General features: G+C 35.6%; 1 pseudogene; it reads left to right on the forward strand.

Annotated features, from left to right (window-relative positions):
- The first annotated feature begins 1290 nt into the window (after positions 1-1290).
- LOC109505463 (superoxide dismutase [Cu-Zn]-like) lies at positions 1291-3976 on the forward strand (annotated as a pseudogene).
- The last annotated feature ends 2714 nt before the right edge of the window (positions 3977-6690 follow it).

Genomic DNA, 6690 nt, shown 5'->3' on the forward strand with positions numbered 1-6690 from the left:
CCCCACCTCGATTTTTACCTCTCCCCACCTTCGATTTTTACCTCTCCCACTGGCGACTGATCAAAGCCCCTCGACCCTCTCCCCATTTCCTTGCTCACGTCGCATTGCTAGAGCTCACAACCTCCTCTGCCCGACCTCCACTGTCACTCCTCCTTTCTCCCCCCTTTTCCCCCACCGCTGCACCCGCAGCTCTACCAACCCCACCCTCGCCCCCGGCCCCGTAGCTCCTTAGGCCCCCCGGGCTCTGCCGACCATCGATCGTTGCAGTGCATCATCCAACCTTGGATTTGCACCAAGATAGGTGAATCCTTTTCTGACTCCCCCTGGTACTATCTTTTTTTCTTTTTCTTCTGTGGATAGATGGTGCATTATTTTTTTTTTTTGCCTTTGATCTTGAGTCATCTGAAAGGTTCTCGCCTTGCTCTCCTCGCGACCACCTCCATCGATGTCTACCATCACTTTCATCTCCATCGTCACTAGCATCGACCTTGCCGTCATCTCTCTCAGGTGCTTTCCTTTCCACATTCCCCTCCTTTTTTTTTTGCTTTTGGACCTCTCCCGAAGCCTCTCGAAGCTCCCCACCCCTCGGTCCCCCTCTTTTCTCCCCCGTCAACTCCCATCCGACCTCTTCCTGCTGCCCCAACCCCCAGATCCGCCGCCCCTTGCCTCCATCACTGCTGCTCCTTTGTTCCACTTCGCCTCCCACCCGGCCCCTTCCCACCGCCCCAACCTATAGATTGGCCATCCCTCATCACCCACCGTCGCTCTTTCTTTCTCCCTCATCACCCCCCACTACCACTCTTGTGGCTTTGCCGACCCTGCCCCCACCACTACAGCTCCTCATGCCCCTCGAGGCTCTGTTGGCCGCCGATCCGACGGTGCATGATCCGACCTTGGATTTACAACAAGGTAGGTAAATTTTTTAAAAAAATTAATTATGAATTTTTTAAAAAAATAAAAACTATTAGCAAATTAAAATATATTTTAAAAAATTTAATTATAAATTTAAAAAAAAATTAAAACTATTAGCGACGGTATTAGCGACGAAAAATATCGTTGCTAATAGTTTATTAAGTAAAACATAAAATAAAAAAGTATTAGCGACGACATTAGCGACAGAAAATACTGTCGCTAATAGTTTTATATCAAAAAGAAATTTTTTCTCTTCCCCGTGCACCCTCGTTTTCCCCCACCCCCTCTTCCCCCACCTCCGGTCCCCCCGCCGCCCCCCTCTTTCCCCCACCTCTAGTCCTTTGATCTCCATTTTCCCCTGCTGCGCCATCAGATCCGATGTCCCTGAGCATCCGACCGCCTCCTCAAGGCCTCGAGCATCTCCCACCTCCCCAAGCCTCCGACTGCGAGCCCCTAGCTACCTCCTGCCTCCTCGAGCCCCCGGCCACCTCCATCCTTTCCAAGCCCTCGGCCATAAGCACCCAGCCGCCTCATCGAGCCCCGGTTGCCTCCCGCTTTCTCAAGCCCTCAGCCACCTCTCACCTCCCTAAGCTCCCGATCGGGAGCCCCCGGCTGCCTCCCACCTCCCCGAGCCCCCGACCGCGAGAGTCTGGCCACCTCCCACCTCTCCGAGGCTCCGACCGTGAGCACCCAGCGACCTCCCCGAGCCTCCAGTAGCCTCTCGCCTCCTCGAGCCCTTAGCAGCCTCCTGCCTCCCCGAGCCCCTGACTGTCTTCCACCTCCTCGAACCTCGATCGCGATCCTACTAAGATAATTGCAAACATCTTTGGGCTCAAGCGACGGCTTCATGGATTCTATGTTCATGTTCTTGGTGACACCATCAATGGTTGCATGTCTACTAGTAGCGAGCTCTTGTTTTGATATTCAACATTATTTGTGATTGAATTGCTTGATTTATGGGCTATTCTAATGTTCTTTTCAAATACAGGACCGCATTTTAATCCTATTAGGAAGGAACATGAGACACCTGAAGATGAGAATCCATGCTGGTGATCTTGAAAATGTGATTGCTGGTGAAGATGGTATGATCTATTTGTCATGGCTACTTTATGGTGCTGCATTATTGTTTCCATAACATTTAAAAATGACAACTTGGTATTACAAGTAGTATTTTACTTATGCTTGAGCAGATTTACTGAAGTATTATGCATAGCTGGTTACTAAAATATTAGATGTTTATGTGGTTTTGGTTAGATGTTTATGTGGTTTTCGTTTGATGTTTTAGGGACTGTTAATTTTAGCATTGTTGACAAGTAGGTTATTTACTTTTTCCTTATGTTTAATATATTTTCAATGAGATATTATTCTTTCTACCTTTAAACTCTTTCATATTTATTCTCTTTTGCAGATTCATCTCAGTGGACCAAATTTCATTATTGGAAGGGCTATTATTATCCATGCCGATCCTGATGACCTTGAAAAGGATAAACTTTACTCCCCAGATATTCATGTTAACTTTATGTTTCACTAATTTTAGGTATTAATATCGGATGATGTGGAACAATTAATTATGATGTGTTAAGCATCAATTTATATATATTATTTTTTATTTTTTTTATTTATTGCATCAAAAGCATGCATGAACTAGCAAGTCATTAAATCCATCTCTGTTAATGCTAGCATCTAATGATTTGCTTGTTTCTCTTTTACATGTTGAAACTATGTTATAGTTTTTATAATCATTCTAATTGGTTTTTGTCAGTTAGTGCCATTTTATTATCTTGATTGCATGTCTATACATAATTTTTCTAGTATATTTTCTTCTTGTATCTATTTTTTAGATGTCAATTTGTTAAGATGCTCACTCATGGAGATGCTGCATCCATATACCACTTCACTCCTCCTCCCCCTGCCCCACCCACATGCACACAGTAAAAGAAGGCAGAACTAGTGTTTGTGTTGGCATCTCTTGTATGTTTGAACACTGTATGGTGACAAAAAAAAAATACCACTGTTATGGCCTAATGTATCTAGGTTGTTCATTCTGTCCCATTTTAGCAACATTGCCTAAATATCTAAGGTTTAGGGTCAAAAGTCAGTTTTCTTTCAATGTAAACCGAGCAGATGAAGTTTTCTTTTCAGCAGTTTCAATAGCTTTGTAGAGTTTGCTTTTAGTTCTAAAATCTCAACTAAAAAAAGGAATAGGCAAGAAAAAAGAAAAGGTGTTCAAATCAGATAAAATATAGAAAATAGAGAAATCAAGTTCAGAAGGTACCTTAAATATCATTGTAGAGTATATTGATGTAGGCATGATAGGTTGTTGTGATGATGCTACTAATAAATTATAATTATTAAAAATTAAGAAGATATTAAAGCGTATATGATATCATTTAATATTTTAAAAATAAGATTTAGGAGGTAAAAATTCAATCTAACCATCTAAATAATGGGTCAGGAGTGTCTATAGCTCCGTATCATCGAATGAAACGTGTAGAAATAATCTGTTTGAGAATCAAAGTAGTATATTAAAATATACACCTCCATATCGATACATAAATTTTTGTATCAAAATTTATTAATAATTCGAGAATGAGATCTAGGAGGTATAAATTTAATCTAACCATCTAAATGATGGGTCGGAGGTTTCTATAGCTTCATTTCATTAAATAAAATATGTAAAAATAATCTGTTCGAGAATCGAAGAAGTATATCGAAATATATATCTCTGTATCGATATATATGTTTTCATATCGAAACTTATTAATAATTTAGAAATAAGATCTATGAGGCAAAAATTTAATCTAACCATCCAAATGATGGGCCAGAGGTGTCTATAGCTTTATATCATCGAATGAAATGTATAGGAACAATCTGTTCGAGAATCATAATAGTATATCGAATCATACATCTCCGTATCAACATATACATTTTTATATCAAAACTTATTAATAATATTTTATTTTTTTTATTATAGGATGCTGAAATATCCGATTCTCATCCACTAGCTATTGGAGAGGATGCACAGGAGCAGGAGGAAGATGAGAAAAATGACGACAGAGGATGAAGAGATAAGTCTATTAATATATTTTTTTATTTATTTTAAATATTTATATTTAAAAGTTTCACATGTTTAAGCTTGAATTCAGAAAGGGAATCTAGGGAGAAAAATTTAATCTAAATATGCATCTGTTTGAGAATCGGAGTAGTATATCGAAATATATATCTCTATTTCAAAATATTATTGTCTAAAGGTAGCAATCCAAGAAGGGGGATGAATTAAATTTTTATAAAATTTTAACTAAATTTAAACTCTTAACAAGTATGTACTTGGAATTAACTTAATCTTAGTATAGTTGTGAGGTGAATGTAATAAGCTACATTGAAATTAAGATATTCAAATAATAAAATAAAAATTATAGCCTGTCCCATGCTTGGGGTCGACTCCATTTCCCTTGGGGTTGACTCCATCCACTTTGAGGTTGATTCCAATTCTTCAGGGGTCGACTTCTCCTGGGTTCTGAAAAAATCAACTTTCTGTCTGTGCTTTCTGTTCAACAGGGGTTGACCCATGGCATAAGGGTCATCCCATGGGGTGTCCCCTCTGTATGCCATTTTCATACCAACGAACCGGGGTCGACTCCAATCTTTCTGAGGTCGACTCTAATTTATATTTTTAATATTATATAATTAAGTTTATATTTATAATTATGATAAATAATTATTATTTTATTTATAATAGATTTTAAAAAATATAATTATTTATTATTATGATTAAAATAGATTTTAAAAAAATTAATTATAATTTAAAAAAATATTAGTAATGACATTAGCGACGGCATTAACGACGGCAACTGGAACACCGTTCGTGACCTTAGAGCTTTCGAGATACCATCTGTGATACAGTTGTTGAGATTCTTCAAGATCTGTATCTGCGCGATTAGTTAGACTCGTTATCATAGTTATCATAATAGGTAAGTCTATTAATAATTTTTTTTACTTATTTTAAATTTTTATATTTAAAAACTTCGTATATTTAAATTTGAGTCCAAGAAGAAGACTTTGGGGGTAATAATTCAATCTAACCATCCAAACGATAGGCCAGAAGTGTCTATAGCTCCATATCATCGAATGAAATATATCAAAATAATCTATTCGAGAATCAAAGTAGCGTATCAAAATATACATCATCGTATTGATATATACACTTTCATATCAAAATTTATTAATAATATTTTATTTTTATTTATTATAACATGCTGAGATATCCAGCTCTCATCCATTAGCTGTTGGAGAGGATGTACTGAAATAGAAAGAGGATGAGGAGGATCTTACATAATTTTTTTAGATATATATAATTTTTAAACTTATAAAATAGATTTATAAAATTATATAATTTATATTTTGAATATAATATAATTAATTTTTTATTTATAATTATATTAAATAATAATTATTTTATTTATAATAGATTTTAAAAAATAATTATAAAATAAATTTTAAAATATTTAATTATAAATTTTTTTAAAAAAATAAAAATTATTAGCGATGGTATTAGCGACGGCTATGCCGTGGCTAATATTTTTTAAAATTCTAATTAAAAAATAAAAAAATTATTAATGATGGCATTAGTGACAGTCAGATCATTGTTAATAATTTTTTTAAAAATTTTAATTAAAAAATTAAAAAATTATTAGCGATGGTATTATTAGCGACGATAAAATTACCATCACTAATAATGGTAATTAGAGACTAGGGTATTTCCGTCGGCTTTTTAGTGACGATGTGCCATCACTAATAGTATTAACGATGATAAAATGACTATTAGTGATGGTAAATAGTCATCACTAATAGTCAGTTTTCTTAGAGTATCTTTTTTATAATTATAAAGATATACTGGAACAATCTTTGAAAGTAGAATGTGAGATAAAAAGATTGAAACAAGAGAGGAGTAACAAAAAGAGACTGAGACCAGCAAGAAATCTAAATGATCGATAATAAAATTTTACTAATAACTCAAATAATAATAAAAAAACTACGATCTGTGAATATTATGGCAAAAATCATTATGGACCTTATCTTAAAAAGATGGAGTATGGTTTTCATGCACTAGAGTAGAACATATGGCATGAGATTATTCTATTAAGAAAAAAGATAGTTCAAAGTCTTTCAAACTAGCAGATTATAAATAATAAGAAAATACACAAATATTCACTTTGATCCAACTAGATGCCAGTGCAAGCGATCAAGTAGTCATGGTACCATTCTAATCAACCCATGATGCTCATGTGCTATTTGATTATGAATTTTTCCATTCCTTATTATCTTCCAAATCTAACCACATATTTAAAGAATTGAATAAGCCATTACATGTTATCTCTTCTCTTAAGAAAAATTATTTTCACCGATGCATTATTTAAGAATCGATCATTTTAGATAGGGAAGCTCGGATTGATGGAAATTGGTCTAAAATATGGTAAAGATGATATGAAGACAAAGTATCCTCACCAATTTAAAAATGAAGATATACCAAGTTTCAAAGATGAAACTATTTTAAGGAGGATAGAATATAATAACCTGATCTACTGCACGATTCTCAAAGTGGCTCTCAAAGAAAAGAAAAGGAAAAAAAAATTGAGGAACAAAGACTCCCGATGGGAGTCTTCTTCCTGATTGAATCCGATTAGGAATCGAATTCATAAAGGTTGTCAAAAATCTTAGAAATCCTCTATAAATTCTCCCCTCCCCCCTCCAAAGGATCCCATGATGAGCCCGACCCTC

Source organism: Elaeis guineensis, chromosome 1 (assembly GCF_000442705.2).
Source record: "Elaeis guineensis isolate ETL-2024a chromosome 1, EG11, whole genome shotgun sequence".
Lineage (NCBI taxonomy): Eukaryota > Viridiplantae > Streptophyta > Magnoliopsida > Arecales > Arecaceae > Elaeis > Elaeis guineensis.